This window comes from Rousettus aegyptiacus, unplaced genomic scaffold (genome assembly GCF_014176215.1).
Source record: "Rousettus aegyptiacus isolate mRouAeg1 unplaced genomic scaffold, mRouAeg1.p scaffold_m13_p_9, whole genome shotgun sequence".
Lineage (NCBI taxonomy): Eukaryota > Metazoa > Chordata > Mammalia > Chiroptera > Pteropodidae > Rousettus > Rousettus aegyptiacus.
The window spans coordinates 59,534,161-59,558,841 of NW_023416312.1; the positions used below are offsets into that span (position 1 = coordinate 59,534,161).

The 24,681-nt window shown below is 35.4% G+C and overlaps 1 pseudogene; it reads left to right on the forward strand.

The window, feature by feature from the left end:
• Positions 1–18,565: 18,565 nt before the first annotated feature.
• On the forward strand, positions 18,566–18,684 carry LOC118608591 (annotated as a pseudogene).
• The last annotated feature ends 5,997 nt before the right edge of the window (positions 18,685–24,681 follow it).

Sequence of the window (24,681 nt, forward strand, 5' to 3'; positions counted from 1 at the left end):
TGCAAATGTATTTGTTTTACATTCAAAGATATTAAATATGTATCATTCACAGAAAAATGAGATTATAAACACCTTTTACAAAGTGCATTTTTTGTTCAATCATGCATCATATATTTATAAGATTTATATACAATATATATTTTTTCGATAATATGATACCATATGTTATTCTCTCCTTATGTCTCTAGCTCTTGAACATTCCTGATCTCTCTCTCCCCACTTTCTCTCCCTCCCTCTCGCTCTCTCCTTCTGTCTCTAACACACACACACACACACACACACACGTGCATACACATACATGGGCTGAAGGGTATTTTTTGTCATGTTATATAGTGTTTGAGTGCTCTCCTTGATTATCCCACAACACTTAAATCCCCTCAGTCTCCCTTAACTCCCTGCTACTTTCTACGTGATGTCCAAGCTGCAGTTTTGGATTTCTTCACCAGATGACACTTATCTATGACTAAAAACAATATATGTTGCAATCTATTTTTAAATACAGAATGTGAAAAAGTACAGAAAAACTAATTTATAGCCATATTTGGTGATAACCATTTTTTCCTCTTATATTATTATAGTGAATGCAAATAATACAATTTCACATTTACTGACTGGCTACATTATCACATGATTCTGATAGGGTCAGTAGATGCAAAAAGCCTACATTCAGAGCAAAGAGACCACAGTGTGCAGGGACTTTAGGACCCTAGGACAATGGCCTGGATGCAGACCAGGGCAGCAGATCCCAGGATGTCAACCACCTACAACCAGAGATGACTAGATTCACTTTAGCTGACAAATAATTTCCCAGACTACTCATTTCCCAGCAATGGATCTATATACTGATCTGTTCATGTAACAATGTCAAAGGGAGGGTACTAGATTAGACAAAATGCATTAAACTTCCCCAGTCTGTAAATACTAATCTTTATTCCCCTTCTGGTTTTCTAGGAGGAATACAAGTAATGATATATTCAGCCAACGTATATTGAGAATTTGTTAAATGCTGGGAACAATACTACTTAAGTTATGTCCATTCTTTCCTTTACTTTCCACTATATTTTTACATGGTGTGTACTTCCATTTGTATTTCACAGGCGAGGAAATAAAAGCTCAGGGGAAATATGTAACTGTGGTAAATTACCATGCAATTGGCAAGAAGTCTGAAATCAGGATGTTATTAAATATTTCTATATATTGCATCTCTTTGTGAACTTTCCATTTTGTTCCTAAACCTTTTGTCATCCTTTCTAGCCATAAATGTGTACTTCTCTCTCAGAGGTCTAAGTAAACAATACCCAAATGGAACATCACCTTCAACTCAATGGCATCTCTTCATCCTACTATCCCTTTTCTATCCTGGCACGAATCATGCTGGATTGGTGCCTAAATGAAGGGCAAATAACAGAATGAGGCTCACTGAAAATTGAGAACCTGCTCACACCCCAAAAGGTTATTCAATATACTATAAAAAAGCTTTCTCCAAAGTCTGCTGGCCTTCCCCTATATGATGGTTTTAAAGTTTAGTTAACTGGAGGTTCCTTTTTGCAAGGAATAGAAATCTCCACACCTGATACCATACTTAACAACTGTGTGGATCTTCCAGTGAAGAAAAAAAAAAGATCTTAAATTTGTTCACAAAGCCAGCATTATTAAATAGGATACCAGCTATGGATCTACCTCATTACAGTTATTTCAAATGAGGAGCCATTACAGGATCCGGAAGGAGAATGTTCATAACTTCCATCATAATAAACATGCACCTTCGGCATCTAAGGGCTGAAAATGTGAAACATTTTGGTTCCACTTGTTCCGCTTGTGCCTTATTTGGCTAGTGATTTGGATATGAGATTATATTACTTCCACTCACTGAAAAACTGCTTGGGCTCCTTTTTATCCTACTTGTTTGAAATATTCAATCAGTTCACGATTTCTCCATAAGAAATTACTCCCTAACTCCTGGGGGGGGTGCAAAATGCAAATATTCAGCCACTTTTGCAATATTTTTTTAATATAAAACTACACATCAGTATTTGGAAGATAGCTCAGGATTCATGTGAGGAGCTCCCAGGTTCCACCACACTAGAGTCCTTACAAGTAACATCCACAACCCAGGAATACATGACAGACAACAACTATCATCTCAGGAATGATGGCCTCAGCCCAGCAGCCCAACACTTTCAAGATGATGACCTCTGCCCAGTAGAGGAACACATCTCAAGTGATGATCTCAACACAACTCAATAGTCTCAGCCTTGACACTAACACCCCAGAAAGTCCTGCCACCACAATCGCATGCCAAAACCAACCAAATAAAAATTCTGACCTCCTCTGTTCCCAAACTCAACCTCTGGCTCTCCTATCCCACCTGTATACCCACCTGGATTCCCTATAATTTCCCCAACTTCCCTCTTTTCTCTCTCTCCTCCTACCTTATCCCTAAATTTCAATCTATGCAGGCATTCGTTTCTTGCCTAGCTGATGCCAATGCCACCATGGTTATTGTCAACTGCTTAAGAAATGACTCCACCCATCCTACTTATCTATGTCTCTCTGATTTCATATCCTCTCTCACACAATGTAAGGACACCTTGCAAGGAATTAACGTCTATAGGCAGGCCCCATTGTCTGTCCTACTGCATCAAGGAACTCATGGTAGATTATTTAGATTTGTTCTTTTTCTTCTTTTTTACATTTTTAAATTTTTTATTTTATTATTAGTTTCAAGCATACAATACATTGGTTAGACTTTTATATTATTTATAAAACAATCTCCCTGATCGCTCTTTCTCTCCTCTGGCTCTCCGCCTAGCCATTACATTAATGTTAACTGCATTTCCTATACCGTGCCCCCCATCCCCGTGACCATTAATCAACTACTAATTTGTATTCCCTTAACCCATCACCCCTTTCTCCCAGCTCTCCAATCCCCTGCCCTCTGTAATCTACTCTTTTTTTACAAATTTATTGAAACATAACAGACAGTTGCTCATATTTACATAGTAAAATTCATTGAATTTTATTCAATTATAGTTGGCATACAATAATATACCAGTCTCAGTTGTACGGCATAGCGATCAGAGATCCACATAACTCACAAAATGACCAACCCTCTAAATCTAGTATCCCTCTTCCTCCTTAAGCATTCATTACAACATAATTAACTAATTAACTATCTTCCCCATGCTACTCTTTACATCTTCACGTCTACTCTGCAACTAGCAATTGGACCTCTTAATCCTTTTGCCTTTTTTTTTGCTGTCTCCCTCCAACATCCTGCCCATTTGGTAGCCCTCAAAATCCTGTGTGTATCTATGAGTTTATTTCTTCTTTTGTTGTTGTTTATTTTGTTCTTTAGATTCCACATATATGTAAAATCATGCAATATTTGTCTTTCTCTATCCGACCCATTTCATTCAGCACAATACCCTCTGGTTCCAACAAGTCAATATCTTTTTCCATCATCTTCCTTTTAGTCTGTGTGTGTCTTTTAAATTTGAAGTGAGTCTTTTGGAGACAGCATATGTAGAGGTTTTGTTTTCTTATCCATTCAGCCACTCTATCTTTTGATTGGAGCACTTAATTCTTTTCCATATGAGGTACTTATTGATAGGAATATAGTTATTACTATTCTTTATTCCTGTTTTTGATACATGATTTACTTCTTAAAGAAGTCCCTCCAACATTTCCTGTAATATTGGTTTGGTCCAGATAAATTCTTTAGCTTACTTTTGTCTGGGAAGTTCTTTATCTGTGCTTCAACTCTAAATAATAGCTTTGCTGGATAAAGTATTCTTGGTTGTAGATCCTAGGTTTTCATCACATTGAATATTTTGTGCCAAGCCCTTTTGTCCTGCATAGTTTCTTTTAAGAAATCAACTTCCAGTCTTCTGGGTGCTCCCTTGTAGATAACTAACTGTTTTTCTCTTGCTGCTTTTAAGATTTTCTCTTTGTATTTATCCTTAGGCATTTTAATGATGATGTGTCTTTGTGTGAGCCTCTTTGGGTTCAACTTGTTTGGGACTCCCTGAGCTTCCTAGGGTTGTGTGTCTATTTTCTTCACCAGGTTAGGGAAGTTTTCCAACATTATTTTTTCAAATAGCTCTTCAACATCTTGTGTTCTCTCAGGTACCCCTATCACAGATATTTTTACATTTAATTGTGTCCCATAGGTTCCTTAAATTATTATTATTATGGTCTTGGCTTCTTTTTTCTTGCCATTCTGATTGAGTATCCTCAGCTTCCCCATTCTCTATATCAGTGGTTAGATCCTCTTCTTGATCCACTCTGTTGATTCCTTCTAATATAATCTCATCTCAGATAATGTGTTCTTCATTTCTGACTGGTTCTCTTTTATAATTTTCATTTCCATTTTTATATTTTTTTAATTCTTTGTTAAAGTTCTCACTAAATTCATCTACTCTTCCCCTAAGTTCATTGAGCATCTTTATAACCAGTGTTTTGAACTCTGGATCTGTTAGATTGCTTGACTCCATTATTTATGGGTCTCTGTTTTCTTCTCTCATATGGTTTCTACTTCTTTGTCTTCCCATTTTGGCTACCTCTCCATGTCTGTTTCTATGTACTAAGCAAAGCTCCTAAGTCTCTCAGTATTATTAGCATGGCTTTGTGTAGTAAGTGTCCAGTGACACAGTCCTGAGAGGGGTTCAGCTGCAGGCCAAGTTTATCCCCAGCCTGTACTCCTCCAGGGCCACCTGTTAAGATTCAGCAAGCAATCTACAGATACTGTATTTATAGTTGCCTCAAGAAACCACACCAGAAACTGAGGTCAGCTGCCACTAGTGTGTCTTGGTGCTGCTCAGTAAGGAGCAATGGATTCAGTGAAGGACACACCTGGTCGTGGCTTGGGTGGGGCCTCAAGTCAGGGGAGGTGGAGTTTCAGGGAATTCTCTGGACAGAGTGACCTTTGTTATCCAGTTTGATGACCTCTCAGCTATGGCGGCACTGAGTCTGCACACTGGGAAGTGGGAGGGCTCAACAGAGGAACAATGCATACCACCAGCACTTTTGCCTGGGAGAGAGCCTTGCCTCTGGTCCTCACTCTGACAATTCAGTTTCCCGCTGTAAGTCCCTGGTGCCACCCGAGCAGCCCATGTGGCCCTGGTGTTCATGTCGAGCAGGTCTGTCACCGTGAAAATCTGCTCACAGACATGGCTCCTTTAAGAGGAATCTGCTGCTGCCATAGCTTCTGTCCCACTCAGCCGCTCAGGACCAGGCAGACTAGCATCTTCGCCCCTTCCTACCCTCTACTGTTGCCAGTTGATTAATTATTTCTCTCCCTAGTTGTAGTGCTTCTGTTCATCAAGGTCCCAAGCAACTTTCCTTGTTGTGTGATCTGTGTTTCTGTCACAACTTTGATTTGGTCACAAAAGGTATGAACAAAGCCTCTATCATCCATGCCATTTTTTCCCTCTCCTGTAGTTTACTCTTGATGAAACATATTAGGGATTCTTGCTTGCCACTCAACAGGACAGTTATCTAGATTTGTTCTTGACCCATTATGTTTATGTACTGCTCTCTTGGTGCACTCTAGCATCCTATAAATTAGTTAATTTACTTCTACTGGTGCCACTCCAATTTTCTTTTTCCTTTTGGGTACCTAGAACCTAAATGGAGGTCTTCACCTCCACTATTCCTACACAAAGGTCTAAAACTTAAGCCCATACTGTGTGTAACAATTGGGACCTAGTTATAATAACTGTCACTATAACTGCTTCTATATCACTTCCCATTGTGGCCTCACAACTGTAATAACTGTGATTTACCCTTGTTCAACATCCACACTTTGCTCTCCAGTATTCCCCAGTCATCATTCCCATTTCCTACTTTCTTTGACCTGCTGGACAATATCTACGTAACAACATGTCACTTAAGAGCTAAACTTCTAGCAATGCTGGACATGCTACCCAGTACTTCAGCCTGGACAATTACTTATGCAACTAATCCCTACCCGCCCCTCCCAAGAGTTATTTCATATCCATATTGACTACACATAATCCTCCCCCACTCTGGTTCCTGCATTTCTTTCCAGTATTCTCTTGACTTCATTAACTTTCCCTTTATGGGCCCCACACCCTGTGTGCCTCCCATCGTCTGTCTATATTATTCCCAACAGTGTCCTTCCATTAAGACGATTTGCCCCTCACCTGTCTGCACTGATCTAATTCTTCCCATCAGAAATTCCACCTTCCAAGCCCCCTTGGGCTGCTGGTTCTCCTGTGGTACCACTCTTGTTCAGCAGATTCACACAGTCTACTTCTCCATTCCTCCCTGCTTCTGCGCTTTGCAACCTGACATTTGTTTTATGTATATTTAGTACTCATGTCTCCCTATAGCCAACTAGAAAATCCACCTCTTTCATCTGGCCTTCCCCAAAAAAGAAACACCATATCGTCTTTTTACCCATTATATTGGGCCACATCACAATCTTTGGTATAACAGGCACAAAATCAGGTTATTTTTAATTTATTAACACAACCTCAATTCATAGAAACCACCCAGATAATGCCACAGCTCCTGGAAGACCATGTATTTCAAGCATCTCAAGCCTTAGAAGTCCTTAATGTGGCACAAATCTCTCTAGCTGCTACAGTAATTTATTTAAAAAATTGCATTGGACTAACTACTGTCATCTCATGATGAAGTTTATGCCTTAAAGAGCACCTCCTGTGGCAGGTAGACCACTAATAAAGGAAAGGTTTCTAGAATATTTCAACAGATAGAACAAACCAAAATAATATCATGAGAGTATTATAATAGATTCCTTGGACCCCAGGTGATTACTACTCCTGGCTGTTTTCCTCTGCCTTCAGTGACTGACTCCATACTATCTTCCAAGGAGTTATAATAATTGCTGGTCTAATTATTTTGAGTTGGCTTTGCAATCTCTCTCAAGCATAAATGTATTTACAGGAAACATGGTAGGTTGCTGTGCTACTTCAAACGTCAGGGATAAATTGTGAAGATGACAGGAAAAACTTGTATTCCCACTGATGTCTGATTTAGTGTCAGCAATCTCTAAGTTACATTTCCTACTTGTGTATGCTGCTTTATTTAGCATCCTATTTAGGCTTACCCACCTATACCCACACACTCCACAAGCTCATGCACCCTCTTGATGTCTCTTTTAAACTTTGCACTGGCAACCGCCTCTTTTAAATCTTATGCCAGCAGGGATCCCATTTTATAAAATGCCTGCGTACTCTGTTCTCTTTCTCTCTCTTTCTTTCCCTCTCTCTTTCTTTCCTTTTCTCTCTCCCCTTTTCCCCACTTCAGACTTTTTTCCAGAGAGCCATCCTCCCAGCCCTTGCCTCAGGATTCCCCAACCTGTATGAGTAATACATCTTTCTTTAATTGTACTAACTAATTATTGTCATGATTTTCATCCTAACCTCTGAAAGCAGAGAGCTTTGAAATGTCATAGTGGAGTTGCGATAACAAAGGTTTATTTACCTTCCACAACAGCCAAAATAATCCAGATAGGCTATCCTTCCTCCAACTGGTCTGAGTCTGACTAAGCAAACAGGTACACATGCTAAGCTTAATCCTTCCCGAGGCTTCTGCTCCCACTTGTTGTTTCTGGGCTCCTTTCTACACCATTGAATGTGGAAACTCCAAAGAGAAAGACCACCATGCACAATCCCATTCAAGCAATATGGGCAGAGGATGAAGAAGAGGACATAGGACCTTTGAGAAAAAATGTTATAATCCAAAAATTCTGTCTTTCTCAGAGAAGAAAACCAAATTGGAGAGAGGGGGAATTTTGTCCTTTTGGAGAGAAAAGTCAGAAACAGGGGAAGACTTTTGCTGTGATATAAGCAAATTCATCCATTAATTTAACACATACTTACTTAATATGTTCCAGGGGTTGTACTAGATACTGATAGCTTCTTGTTATTCTCCTTTATCTACTCAGTTGTCAATTCTTACCTCTTAATTATCACTTGGATTTATCCCCTCTTCTCTATTACTATTGTCAAGGCCTTAAGTCTAGCTAGTGTTACATTTTTTAAAAAGTCTGTGGATTACTAGTAAGTTCTCTTAACTGGCTTCTGTCTTCTCCTGCTTTAATTGCCCTCAATATTGCTGACAAAGTAATATATCTTAAATATAAATCTGATTCTATCACTCCTATTTTAAATTTTTCAAAGTCTCCCAGTGACCCAAGAATAAAATCCACACCCCTTAGCATATTGCCAAAGGCCCTTCATTAGTTGACTCCTGACATTCTCTTCTTTGGCTTCTTTTCTGTGTATGTCTGACACTTCAACTAAATACAATCACTCGCTGACCTTGGAATGGACCATATTTTGACATGTCTTTCTGAGATCACAAATGCTCCTCTCTTTTTAATCATGAAATATGATGTTTAGAATACCCTCAAACTGTCCCATTCTTTTTCATTTTTAAATGCCTACCATAAAAGTCACTTCTTTGTGAAGTCTGACTGAATCTCTTGTATTCAGGTAATTACCCATCTAGAATGTCTCCTTTAATCCTAAAATATCCTCATAACACTCTTTACATGCATTGTAAGCCTGATTACTTCTCTGCTTCCTCCTCCATCAAACTATAAACTCCCTGAGAACAGGGACTGTGCTCTCTTATTCAACAATTTCAGGAATTGAAAGAAAAAAAACAACTAGATAAGCAGGATGGGTTCTTTAGCAAAGAGATTGAAACCCTCAAAAAGAACCAAATAAAACTTCTGGAGATGAAGAACATACTGAAAGAGATGAAAAATAAAATACCAAGCTTGAGAAATAGAGTCAACCAAATGGAGGAAAGAATTAGTCATATCAAAGACATAAATCTAGAAATAAATCAGAAGCAAGAAGAGAGAAACTGAAGAGTGAAAAATAACGAAAGAGAAATACAACAAGAACTGGCTAATACCATCAGGAGAGGAAACATAAGAATAACGGGCATTCTTGAAGGGGAGGTAAAGGAAAAGGGATTAGAAAGCTTTTTCAGACAAATAGTTGAGGATAATTTCCCAAATCTAAGGAATGAGATGGAAACTGGAATTCAAGAAGCCAACAGGATACCCAATTATCTCAACCCAAAAAGGCCTTCACAAAGACACATTGTATTAACATTATCAAACATTGATGACAAAGAAAGAATTCGAAGGGCAGCCAGGGAAAAAAGATGGTAACCTATAAAAGAAAACTCATTAGATTATTGTCAGATTTCTCAGCACAAATCTTACAAACCAGAAATCAAATATTCAAACAATTAAATGAAAATCACTACCAGCCAAGAATAATGTATCCAGCTAAGCTCTCCTTTAGATATGAAGGAGAAATAAAAACCCTTTCAGACATACAAAAATTGAGGGAATTCTCCACTACAAGACCTGCATTACATGAAATACTAAAAGACGTTAGCTCACCTAAAACAAAATGACAAAAAAAATACATAACTATAAGTAAGGCAAGGGAAATAAAAGCAAAAATAAATGAATGGGACTACATCAAACTGAAAAGCTTCTGCACAGCAAAAGAAACCTTCAACAAGGTAAAGACACAACCATTTGAATGGGAAAATATATTTGCAAGCAACACTTCCAATAATGGCCTAATATCCAAAATATGCAAAGAACTCATACAACTCAATAACAACAACAACAACAACAACAAAACAAATGATCCAGTCAAAAAATGGGTAAATGAACTGAAGCGATACTTCTCTCTATAGGATGTACAAATGGCCAATACATATATGAAAAGATGCTCAACATTGCTAGCTATTATGAGTTGCAAATCAAAACCATCATGAGATACCATGTCATACCTGTTAGAATAGCTATAATCAACAGGATAAGTAATAACAAATGCTGGAGAGAATGTGGAGAAAAAAGAACACTCATACACTGCTAGTGGGACTGAAAATTGGTACACCCACTATAGAAAACAGTATGGAGGTTCCTCAAAATACTAATAATTGATCTACCATATGATCCAGCAATCCCTCTACTGGGTATTTACCTCAAAGTCTTAAAACATATATCTGAAAACATATGCACACTGATGTTTGTAGCAGCATTATTCACATGGCCAGGACATGGAAGCAACCGAAGTGTCCTATGACAGATGATTGGCTAAAGAAGCTGTGGTACATACATACAATATAATGTGACTCAGCTATAAGAAGAGATGAAATACTGCCATTTGCAACAACATGGACAGACCTTGAGATAATCATGCCAAGCAGAAATAAGCCAAGCAGAAAACGTTGAAAACCACATATAACTTATATGTAGGATATAAACCTAAAAGCAATAAACAAACATGACAGAGACTCATGGACATGGACAACAGACTAGTGGGTACCAGAGAGTAGGCGGGAGAGGGGAGATAGATGGGAGAAAAAGGAATGTGGTAACAGAAATCTAACTATGAGCAGTGAACATACAATGCAAAATATATATGACTTACTGTTTAATTATACACTTGATACTTACTGGATTTTGTTAACTAATGTCACTATAATATAAACAAACAAATAAATTTTAAAAAATAAATAAAAATAAAATTTATACATAAAAAATAAGCTTTGTCTATAGATAAGTGAGTGAATTTTGTTCTGGGAAGAGTAACCCACTTATTCAGTGGAAAAACAGTTTTCGTTTTTATTTAAACATTTATTTCAATATTCCTGATCTCTAAATGTGATGTGTTTTGGATTCTCCTTTGAACAAGTTATAACATTTTCCCAATCTTCATTGTGAGTAAAATAAAACTTTTAAGACATGTTTTTTTACAAGTGTATGAGAATCATTATTTTACTTTTTGGAAAATAACCCTTTAACAATAGCAGGGATGAACTCAATGAAAAATGTGTATGAACTATAATGGAGAGAAATATAAATCTGTATGGATTTAATAAGTGGAAGTATGAATAAAGTCATCAGCAAGCTTTCTTTGTAAGAAGACTCAAATATTAATTTACGCCTAACTAAATCTGTAAAGTCAATGCAATTCCAATATATTTTCCTGCTTAAAAATTTCTAGATTGGAATTTTTTTTTCTGATTTGAAAACAAAATTAGAAAAAATCTAAATCTTAGTTGAAACACTATCAAAAGGAAGCAAAAAATTCTGAAAATGTATAAAGAAATTAACTAACAAATTTGGTAAACAGGTTATAAAGCACAATATATGTGAGATTTAGAATACGATAAAAATGGAAAATACAGTGAGAAAATATCTAAAGCAAGAAACATCTTGAAATCATGCTGCATCTAATTTGAATAAAGACAAATTTTGTCATGTAATATTTGGGTAAAAATACAAATTTTAGATCATGGGTATAACCAAATAAAAAAAGAAAAAAGAAAAAAGATAACCTTACAGGCTCACTTTGTGATTTAACACCTGTAGACTGCTAGTAAAAAGAGGCACCTCAGTTTATCATAACCTTTGTTTTATAAACTCACAGGACAAAAAGAAAATCTTTGGATCTGTTGACTAGGTTATCCCTAATGGTGAAGAATGTTGCTAACAGCAGGACACATGATGATGACAGCTCCAAAAGTGAGGTCGTAATAGGGCTGAATAGTTTCAGCAAAAAAATAGAAGATATAAATAAAAACCAAATGGTAATTTCAGACCTGAATAATACAGTAACTGAAATAAAAATCTCAATGAACAGGCTCAACAGCAGAATCAAGAGGGCAGAGCATCATTCTACAGGTAAATAGAATAGCTGTCCTAGCAGGTTCCAAGCAGCACACTGACATTCTTTTTCTTGGTCAGACATTTTAACCCCTTCTTAAGAGGAGCAAAATCATTACTCAAGGCATTATGACAACAACTTAGTTTTGAGAAAAGAGGTCTATGTGTCAGAGAATGAGGTAGGGTGATTACATAGGGATTGTATTTAGGTTAGGTTCAGAAATAGATGTGAATGGTGATTGATTTAGGAGCAGTGGAAAAATCTCAGATAAACTTGCAACTGTCCAGGTCACCTCTGATTGTATGGCAGGCTTAGAATGACATCAGCCAATTAGCAAGCAAATCAGAGAACAAATTGATGGCCTCCAGATGGGAGAGGTTTGGAGGGATGAATGAAAAAGGGGAAGGGATCAAAAAATACAAATTTGTAGTTACAAAGTAGTTATGAGGGTGTAAAGTATAGCATAAAGAATATAACCAATAATATTGTAATAACTATGTATGGTATCAGATAGGTACTAGATTTATTGAGATGATGACTTCAAAGTTATATAAATGTCTAATCACTATGTTGCACACCTGAAACTAACATAATGTTGTATGTTAACTGTAATTGAAAAATAAATTTAAAAAAATAATCAAATCATATCATACCTCCGATTCTTCAAAGTGTCTCCTAATTATAAATTTCCTTCAAAGAATGCTAGAATACTTAATACTTGAACATTTATAAATATGATTTATAAGAATAAACTAAAAGATAAATATTTCCACTTTAAAGGCTGATAAAAGTGCATATGTTAACGTTTTATATTTATATTATCTGAGATGCTTAGAACAACAAAAATGTTCTCTTGAAAAGATAGACCCAAAAAAAGTCCAATATCACGTTTACCGAAGAAATGCTAATGTCATCACTCTTAGAGTTAAAGTGACGTGAAAATTTTACATCTGCATTATTACTTGAAAGTATATAAAATATTAGGTAGTTGATGTTTAAAGAGATTTGACTACTGACTGAAAAGACAAAAAATACTCCAGATACTTCCTTACCTCAATGCAATTGCATCAACTGAAAATATTTAGCCTCTTTTTCAGTAAAAGTATATCCCAAATATTGTATCCAACATACTAACATTAAAAAACTTATTCATTGTTTATCTGAAGTTCAAATTTTACTTGGTACTCTGTATTTTATTTGCTAAATCTGACAAATCTAATTATATGATAACATAAAATGAAAGTTCACATGAAAAACTGTATTTTCCTAAAATAAAGCAGTAAGCAGATTAACATTGTTTTACATATTGAAAATCTCCTTACTACATGGCTAAGCAGAAGTCAGCTGAAATTTCATGTTCGCTTTTGACTTAATCTATTGACACTCATTTATGATGTACCGCTGGAAATTCCACAGTACGCTCACGGAAGAATGAGGATAAAAAAACAATAATATTGTTATGAAAATAGTTTTAACTTTACAGAACCCCTGAAAGGCATACCTATAAAAATAACTACCAGAAATAATCTTTTAGTAAAGCAGTAAAATGGAACATTATTGGACACGATTCATTATTTTCTTCTGAACAATTTCACTACAGATATATTAAGTTGATAATATTTAGCTCATAATAAGAATGACATCTTAAAATTAACAGAATGTCATGTCTAAAAAATAAAAATAGATTAAACTTTACTGGGCTACATTTCCTATTATAAAAAATATACTTCATAAGATATATAAATGTCTAATCACTATGTTATACACTTGAAACTAATATAAAATTGTATGTCAACTACAATTAAGAAATAAATATTTTTAAAATAGGCGGATTTGAAAAAGACTTTGGTGTTTGCTACACTTGATGATGGCCTTGATGCCCTCAGACCCAGTGTGATCAGCCACCTTTATGGGTAGCAGTAGGTGCAAGGCTGTTTGGACCTACCTGGGGGGTGATATTTGAGCTTCTGCAATAGGCCAGGTAGGAGGTCTTATCTCTGAGATGCACTTGAAGATGTAGTCAAGGAAAGAATTTGTGATGTTCATGGCCCTTGACGAAATGCCCATGTCCGAGCAAAACTGCTTCTGAACCCACAGACATAGGTGAAGTAACTCTCTCTGTGGCAGTGTTTCTTTCACTTTTTTCCCTGCTTTTTAGGGTTTTAGAGGCAGCTTTCTTAGAACATTTCTTGCTAAATATAACAAAGTTAGTAGAAACTTCAGACATGATGGAAACACCTTTGAAAAAAAAAGAGAATGACTGTTGGTGACAGGGTGAGACTCATATATATGCCTCACATTCAAATGAGGTCTTGGGTAAACTCGATGTCTGGTTGGATAAAATGCTATGCAGGAAAGCCTGTCAATAAACCACACCATGTTAGTGACTGGATAGTCCTCCTACTTAGAATGACACAATTAGAAGGCAAGAAGCCTAGGAACTTCCCGTGGCCTCCACCATCAGCACTTTTTAAAGATGTTCTCATAGCACCAACATTGTAGAGATATCAGCTTCAGCCCCTTGAAAAATTCTAACCTTCATAACCCAAGCCCATAATGCCAGAGGAATGATGGTGGCTATATTTGAGCCATTTGTCCTTTAATTCAGAATGCACCTTGGCTTGAGGAAGGACTTTGACTTGAGGAAACATAATGCTTCTGGAAAACAAGGGACCTGGCTGACCAGCCACGGCCTCTAGTTCTTATCTAAGTGCCTATAGTTGACAATACTGTATTGCAGCGGTTCCCAAACTTTTCAACAACAGATGTACTGTGTACTTAAAAATTTGCTAAGAGAGTAGATCTTACGTTAAGTGCTTTTACCACAAAAGACATTTTAAAAATAATAAATGAAGGGGAATGGAGGAAACTTTTGGAGGTGATGAATATGTTTGTGGCAGTGATTGTGGTCATGGTTTCACAGGTGTATACGTATCTCCAAATTTTTGACTTTGTATACATTAACTACGTACACCTTTTTGTACGTTGATCATACCTCAGTAAAATGGTATGAAAAGTAAATTTCAAAAAATGTCACTGGATTGGCAAAAGGAGAAATAGCAAAATCCAATCTCCAAACATATAACACACAAAAAAAATGTTTATTAAAATGCAATACATCCTTAAACATTTTCCAAATTTAAAATTTTTTGATGTTACTTAGATCTCAGAAAAATTCCTTCAAATTGTGAAATTGGTGAACAAACATGAGAGCTGTTGACAGAAAAAAAATTGCATTACACCTCTAACTAGCCTCCTCAGGGAGAAAAGGGAATAATATAAAATGTTTTTAAATTAATTATATATCCCCTTAAAAGACTAGAGTAATACACTAAAATATTAATAAAATGTATAAATTAGTGGATAAATTAAATTACAGAAATTAAATACTTCCCCAAAGTCCTTAAGGACTAAGAAGGAAGGAAGAAATTGAGGTAAGCAATGAACTATCATCACAAATGTCCAGGTCTTCAGGAATGTTTTCTGTCAGACTATTTAGGAATAAGTATTTCTACTGCTAATTAAATGGCTTTAAATTACGAAGAAAAAAATTGCATTTTTATTTAAAGAAAATATCAGATGATGATAACACCTATTAAGGAAAGCATATTTAAAAAGAGTTCTGAGCAGTCATATTTATAAAGGAGGACATAATCCAACAAAAATACGAGCAATCAAATTTGGTTTCTCATTAAAAGATGAACATCAAAGGATAAATCATAATCCATCCAAGAATACGGTGATGGTTCAGTTTTGAGTAAAATATAAGCATGATTCACTTTGTGGCATTAAAAGAAAAAAGAAAAATTTGAGATGATTTCAGTAGATGTTTCAGATTCATTGCTAAGATGATGAGTTGGATAATGTTTGTGTCAAGCTGAAATAATAATATTAGAGTTAGGATTCAAGATGGTGAGCCTTTTCATCAGAATTATTATTTATCATTATTATGGAATACTAGAGAATTATTTTTAAAAGATTTCAAAAATGCCCAAAGGAACTGAGAAAAACTGCCTCAAAACCATCTGCAAATAAACTTCCAGGGTGGTGTCACCTGATTACTTTAAACTTACAGAACTAAATTTTGGGAAACCAAAGGCTTTTTTCAGAGCATGCACATATTGATAGAAAAAACTGTAGACAAGTTTTTTTAAAAAATAGCATTGCACTAAATCATTTAGTTTCCATTGGTTGTTTTAAAATACCATATTATTATTTTCTCAATGTTATTTTAGCATATTGTTCTCATACATTATTACATGAGAACACATTTTAACATATTGAATCCATTGGAATAGTTGTGGGGTGGTTTTGGCTATTGTCCATTTGCAAATTCAGAAAGAAAATAGAAGCATTAGTATGTTAACTTAAAAATGCACCACGTTGTTGGGTTTTGGAATGAAGACTGGGATTGCAGAGGTGATTGAGGTAAATGAAATTGGTGAAGGAGAGAAAAAAATGGGACTTGACATTGAAGACCAGGAGTGAAAATTAATATATCTAGTTGTTAACTCAGTGAGAGAATAATAAAAGGATTAAAGGAGCACTGACAGTGGGTGAATGGGAGATGAGGGACTAAATGAGCAATCAAGCTCTAATGCTGTCTTATGGAAAAATGATAAAGTAATAAAATAGAATAACTTAAAAATAAAGAAATCATCTTTATTGTAGTAAATAAAAAATTATTAGCATCAACCAAGTAAAACAAGATTAATAGAATAAATATTCTCCTCATTTTTTTAAATAGGACCTATATTAAGGAATTCATTTAGATGTATAACCAAAGACCCCTAAACGGCACAGAAATATATAAATTAAAAATTTCAAGAAACAATATCCTCTCCAAGCTCACTGAACTCTGGTAGTAATATTTTAATTTATTCATATTTATTTGATTCTAGTCATTTCCAGTCCACATTCTTTCATTTGTAAAAACACGAGTCATGTTCGACATCACTAATAATCATCGTAATGGAAATAAAAACCACAATAAAATATTATCTCACACCTGTTAGAATGGCATTCATCAAAAGGACAAGAGATCACAAATTTGGTGAGGATGTGGAAGAAAGGCAACCCCTATGCACTGTTAATGGGAACTTAAATTGATTCACCCATTATGGAAAATAGTATAGAGATGCCTCAAAAATTTTAAAATATAAATACCATATGATCCAGTAATCTCACTTCTAGGTATATGTTAAAGGAAATGAAAAGAGGATATTGAGGAGATATCTGCACTCCCATGTTCATTACAGCATTATTACCATAGTCAAAATATGGAAACAACTTAAGTGTTCACCAATGGATGAATAGATAAAGAAGATGTCACATATCACACACACACACACACACACACACACACACACAGAAATATTGTTCAGCCATGAGAAAGAAGGAAATCATGCCATTTTCAACACAGATGGACCTTAAGGGCACAATGCTGAGTGAAATAAGCTAGATAGAGAAAGACATATTGCATGGTATCAACTACATGTAGAATCTTTTTTAAAAAGTCAAAATCATAAAAACAGTGTAGAAAAATAGCTACTAGGGACTAGGGGGCAGTGAGGTGGAGAATAGGGTGAGGTTGGTAAAAGGGTACAAATTTTCAGGTACTAGATGACTATGGTCTGAGGATCTAATGTAAAGCATGGTGACTGTAGTTGATAATACTGTACTGTGTAATTGAAACTTGCTAAGAGAGTACAACTTAAATGTTCTTACCAAAAAATTAAAATAAAATAAAATAAAATAAATATGTGAGGCGATCGATACACTAATTAATTCTTTCACAATATACTTATATCGAATCACCATGATATACACTTTAAATATCTTAGAATTGTACTTCTCATTTATAACCCAATAAAGCTGAAATTTGAGGAGGAAAAAGAATGGCATAGATGGCAGAGGCTCTGTTCATCTCTCTGGCAACCAAATCAAAGTTGTGATGGAAACAAGGAGCAGAAGCAAGAAAAAATCACCTGGAATGAACAAGCCATACAACTAGGGAGAAATCCAAGAAATCACCCTGCAACAACAGACGGTAGGACAGGGCAAGGATATGGGGCTGCCCAGTCTTGAGCAGCTGAGTGAGACAGAGGCAACAGCAGTAGCAGACACTTCTTACAAGAGCTGAGTCCATGAGCGGACTTTCGCTGTGACAGATGTGCTCCCTTTGAGCACCAGTGCCCCTTCAACTGCACACAGGAGGCACCAGGGACTTAAAAGGAGATGTTGTCTGAGTGAGGACAAAAGCAATACTCAATGGGTACATAAGTGCCAGAAGTATCCATTTTTCCTGTTGAGCCCTCTCAGCTACCAGTACTTGGGACACAGCGCTGCCATAGCCCAGATGTAATCAAAGTGGATAACAGAGGTTGCTCCGCCCAGAGGATTCCCTGAAACTCTGCCTCCCAACTCGTGGCCCCACCAAAGCTACATCCAGGTACATCCTCAGCAAGTCAGGTGCTCATTGCTAAGATTCACACTGGAGGAGGCAGCTGGCCTCGGTTTCTGGTGTGGCCTTTTAAGGCAACTATAAGCACAGCATCTGTGGATTCCTTGCTGAATCTTAACAGATGGCCCCGAAGGGGCAAAGGCTTGGGCTAAATTTAGCCTACAGCTGAACCCTCTCAGGACTTTGCCACTGGACACATACTTCACAAATCCACACTAATAAGACTGGAAGACTTAGAAGCTTTGCTTAGTTCATAGAAACAGACATGGAAAGACAGCCAAAATGGGAAGACAAAAAAGCAGAAACCATATGAGAGAACAGAACAGAGATCCAGATATAATGGAGTCCAGTAATCTAACAGATGCAGAGTTCAAAACACTGGTTATAAAGATTCGCAATAAGGGCCTACAACTATGCCACCCTGAATGTGCCCAATCTCATCTGATCTCAGAAGCTAAGCAGGGTCGGGCCTGGTTAGTTCTTGAATGGGAGACAACTTAGGAATACCAGGTGCTGTAGTCATTAAAAAATAAAAAATAAAAATGAAGATGCACAATTAACTTTTGAGAAGTGTAGAGAACTCCAACATAGAGATAAAAACATAAAAATGGAAATGGAAATTATAAAAGGGAACTAGTGTGAAATGGAGAACACGTTATCTGAGATGAGAAATATATTAAATGGAATAAACAAAGGAATAAACAAAATGAATAAAAAAAAGGATCAAATGCTTTATCCAAAGGATGGGAAAGCCAAAGACACACAATCAGAATGGCAAGAGATAAGTGCCATGACTATAAAAATCATTTAAGGAGAATATGGGACACTATTAAGGGTCCAAATATCCATCTGATCAGTGTAACTGAAGAAAATCAAGATGTTGAACAACTGTTTGAAGAAATAATGATGGAAAACTTCCCTAATCTGGTGAAGGAAATGGACATAAAACCCCAGGAAGCTCAGAGAATTCCAAAAATTAGGGATCCAAAGAGGCCCACACCAAGACACATCATAATTAAAATGCAAAATATTAAATACAAAGAAAGAATAGGAAAAGCAGCAAGAGAAAACAGATAATTACTTATAAGGGAACACCCATAAGACTGGCAGCTGATTTCTCAAAAGAAACTATGCAGGACAGAATGGTTTGGCACAAAATATTCGACGTGATGAAAACCTGGGATCTATAACCAAGAATACTTTATCCAGCAAAGCTATTATTTAGAGCTGAAGGACAGATAAAGAGCTTCCCAGACAAAAATAAGCTAAAGGAATTTATCACCATCAACCCAGTATTACAGGAAATGTTGGAGGGACTTCTTTAAGATGAAAAAACATGTATCAAAAACAGGAATAAAGAATGATAACAACTACATTCCTATCAATAAGTATCTTAAATGGAAAAGAATTAAGTGCTCCAACCAAAAGATAGAGTGGCTGAAATGATAAAAAAAACAAAACCCTACAAATGCTGCCTAGGAAAGATTCACTTCATATTAAGAGATACACACAGACTAAAAAGAAGGGGATGGAAAAAGATATTGCTCTGATGGACTTAGAAGATATTTAAGTCAGAGTAGGATAAACACTATATGATTTCACTTACATGTGAAATATAAGGACTAAAAGAATGAATTAATCAAAAGCAGACTCACAATTTGGTGATGTACAGAGGGGAGGGAGATTTTGGGGGGCCTGGGAGAATGAAGTAAAGGGTTAAAGAAGTACAAATTAGCTGATGGATGGTCACAGGGATGAGGAGCACCGCATAGGAAATGCAGTTGGCTAGATGGAGGGTTAGGGGAGGGAGGGAGCAATTTAGGGGACTGTTTTATGAACTATATATATATATATATATATATATATATATATATATGTCTAACCAATGTACTGTATACTTGAAACTAATTAAAATAAATTAATTAATAAAAGACAGATAAGAAAAATAATTATTTAAAACAAACAAAAGATTGTAATACTACCCACATTACTCAACATAATCTCCATCAAAATCACAATTATATTTTTTACAGAAATTGAAAACCTAATCCTAGAAGTCATAGGGAACTACAAGGGACCCAAATGTCAAAATAATATGAAAGAAAAACAAAGTTGGAAGACTCACACTTCCTAATTTCAAAACTTATTGCAAAGCTACAATAATAAGAAGAACATGGTACTGACACAAAAATAGATATATAAAATAAGGGATTGGAATACGGAGTCTAGAAATAAACCCTTAAACATGTGGGCAGTTGATATTCCACATGGGTGACAAGATTGTTCAATGGGGAAAGAATAGTCTCTTCAACAAATGGTGCTGTAACAGCTCGATATTCACATGCAAAACAATAAAGTTGGACACTTACTTCATACCACAATAAAAAATTAACTCAAAATGTATCAAAGATCCAAATTTAAGAGCTGAAACTACAAAAAATTCTTAGAAAAAACACAGTGGTAACTCTTCATGACCTTGAATTTGGCAACAAATTACTATAAAAAATACTAAAAGCATAAGCAACAACAAAAAAGCAGATAAGTTGGACTTCATCAAAATTAAAATGTTTTGTGTACCAAAGTTAACTATCAAGAAGTGAAAATACATCATATAGAATGGGAGAAAACAATGGCATATTATGTATCTGATAGGGGTCTACCATGCAGAATATATAAGACTCTTACAACTCAACAATAAAAGTCAAACAACACAATTTAAAAATGGTCAAGGGAACACCTATATACATACAGCAATTATTGAATGAGATAAAGGAAAGATCAACAGTAATTCACTCATGGTAGGAGACTTTAACACCCCATTGATATCAACAAATAGCTGTTCCAGACAAAAAATCAACAAGGAAACAATGCGCCTAAAAGACACATTAGATCATATGGTTTTAATAGATATTTTCAGAGCATTTTACCCCAAAGCAGCAAAATACATATTCTTCTCAAGTGTGCATGAAATATTTTCCAGGGTAGACCACATTAGGACAAAACTCAAGTCTCGATAAATTTAAGCAGATTGAAATCATATCAACCATCTTCTCCAATCTCGATGATATGGAACTAAAAATCAACTACAAGATAAAAACTGGAAAATACACAAATACACGGAGGCTAAATAACATGCTACTAAACATGAATGGATTATCAATGAGATCAAGGAAGAAATCAAAAGATAACTAGACACAATGAAAATGAAAACACAACAACTCAAAATCTATGAGACACTGCAAAGGCAATCCTAAGAAGGAAATTCATAGCAATATAGGCCTACCTCAAGAAATAAGAAAAAGCTCAAATAAACAATATAACCATATACTTAAAGGAACTAGAAAAAGAAAAACAAAGACTAGAGCGAATAGAACGAAGGAAATAAATATCAGAGCAGAAATAAACAAGATAGAGTCTAGAAAAACACTACAAAAGATTAATGGAACCAAGAGCTGGTTCACTGAAGGATAAACAAACCAGAAAAACCGTTAGTGAGAATTTTACCAAACATTCAAAGAAAAATTAACACCCGTTCTTTTCAAACTATTCCACAAAAACTCAAGGAGAGGGAGCCTCCCTCACTTATTTTATGAGGTTATCATTCCCTTGAGTCCAAAACCAGATAATGATATTAAAAAAAAATAAAACCATAGGCCAATAATCTCTTACGAACATTGATACAAAAATCCTCAACAAAATATTAGCAAACTGAATTCAGCAATACATTAAAAATATCATACACCATGACCAATTTAGATTTATTCCTGGATGCAAGGTTGGTATGATACCTGCAAATCAATTAATGTCACGCACCACATTAACAAATTGAAAGATAAAAACCACATGAGCATATCAACAGATGCAGAAAAAGTGTTTGACAAAATCCAGCATCCATTTGTGATAAAAACTCTCAGCAAAGTGAGAATAGAGGAAACATACTTCAACACAATAAAGGCCATATATGACAAACCTACAGCTAACATCATACTCAATGGGGAAAGGCTAAAAGTGTTTTCCTAACATCAGGAACAAGACAAGGATTCCCACTTTCACCACAACTCTTCAACATGTATTAGAAGTCTTAGCCATAGCAATCAGACAAGAAAGAGAAATAAAATATATATGAATTGAAAAGAAAGAAGAAAAACTCTTGTTATTTTCCAATAACATGATACTATATGTAGAGAACCTTAAAGATTCCACCAAAAAACTATTAGAACTGATCGATGAATTTAGTAAAGTAGTAGGATACAAAATCAATATTCAGAAGTCAGTGGCATTTTTATACAGCAATGATGAACTTTCAGGAAGTGAAATTAAGAAAACAATCCCATTTACAGCTGAACCAAACCAATAAAATACCTGGGAATCAAATTAACCAAAGAAGTAAAAAGCCTGTTGACAGAAACTTATGTCATTGAATAAAGATATTGAAGAAGATACAAATGAATGGAAGCATATACCATATTCATGGGAAGGAAGAATCAATATCATTAAAATGGCCATACTGCATAAAGCAATCTGTAGATTCAATCCAATCCCTATGAAAATACCAATGGCATTTTTCAGAGATATAGAACAAATAATCCTAAAATTTATATTGAGCCATAAAAAACGCTGAATTGCCATGGAAATCTCAAGAAAGAAGAACAAAGTTGAAGGTATCACACTACCTTATATCAAACTATACTATGAGTCTACAGTAATCAAAACAGCATGGTACTGGCATAAAATCAGATACATTGATCATGGAACAGAATAGACAGCCCAGAAATAAATCCACACCTATACATTCACTTCATTATGACAAAGGAAGTAAGAATACACAAAGGGTTAAAAATAGTCTGTTCAACAAATTGTATAGGAAAAACTGGACAGATACATGCAAAAAATAAAACTAGACCACCTTTTTACACCATATACAAAAATAGACTCAAAATGGCTTAAAGACTTAAATGTAAGACCTCAAACCATAAAACTTCTAGAAGAAAACATAGGCAGTAAACTCTCTGATAGTGCTAACAGTAATTTCTTCTCAGATATATCTCCCTGGGTAATGGAAACAAAAGAAAAAATAAACAAATGGGACTACATCAAATTAAAACGTTTTTGTACAACAAAGGAAACCATCAACAAAACAAAAAGACAATCAACTGAATGGGAGAAGATATTCACCTATGATACATCAGATAAGAGGTTAATATTCAAAATATATAAGAAACTTATAGAACTCAATAATAAAAAAAATCCAATTAGAAAATGAGAAGACTATCTGTATAAGTATTTCTCCAAAGAAGAAAGACAGATAGCTAATAGACTTATGACAAGATACTCAAGGTCACTTATCATCAGAGAAATGCACATTCAAATCACAGTGAAATATCACCTCACACCTGTCCGAATGGTTATCATCAATAAACCAAAGAACAACAAGTGATGGCGAGGATGTGGAGAAAAGGGAACTCTCATATACTGTCGGTGGGATTGCAAATTGGTACAGCCACAATGGAAAACAGTCCGGAGGTTTCCCAAAAAATTAAAAATGGATATATCTTTTGACCCAGCAATTGCACTTCTTGGTATTTATCCAAAGAAAACCAAAACAATAATTCGTAAAAATCTATGCATCCCAATATTCATAGCTCCACAATTTATAATAACCAAGGTATGGAAGCAACCTAAATTCTCATCAATAGATGATTGTATAAAGAAGTTATGGTTCATATATACGATGGAACATTAGTCATTAAAAAAAAATGAAATCCTACTATTTGCAATGATATGTATGGACCTAGAGTTTATTATGCTGAGTAAAATAAGTCAGACAAATAAAGATAAATACCATATGATTTCACTTACATGTGGAATCTAAGGAACAAAAAGAACAAACTAATCAAGAACAGACTCACAAATATAGAGGACAATCTTGTGATGGCCAGAGGGGTGGGGGGTTGGGAGCTGGGAGAAAAGGGTGAAGGGTTAAAGAAGTACAAATTAGTAGTCGATAGATGGTCACAGTCAGCATTAATGTAATGGCTAAGTGGAGAGCCAGAAGAGAGAAAGAGCAATTAGTGGTATCATTTATAAACTATACAAATGTCTGACCAATGTACTATGTACTTGAAACTAATAATAAACTAAAATTTAAGAAAAAGAACCAGGAAAATTTTTTTTAAATAATCAAAGGACCTGAATAGACATTATTCCAAAAATGATACACAAAAGGCCAATAGGCACGTGAAAAGATGCTCAATATCCTAGTCATTATGGATATGCACATCAAAACCACAATGAAATATTACTTCCCACCCACTCAGATGCTGTAATTAAAAAAAACAGAAATAACAAGAGTTGGCAAGGTCGTAGGGAAACTGGAACCTTTGTACATTGCTGGTGGAATGTAAAATGATGCAGTCACTGTGAAAAAAGTTTGGTGGTTTCTCCAAAAGTTCAAAGCATAACTACTGTATGACCTAGCAATTCCAATCCTAGGTTTATATCCCAAAAGAGCTGAAAACA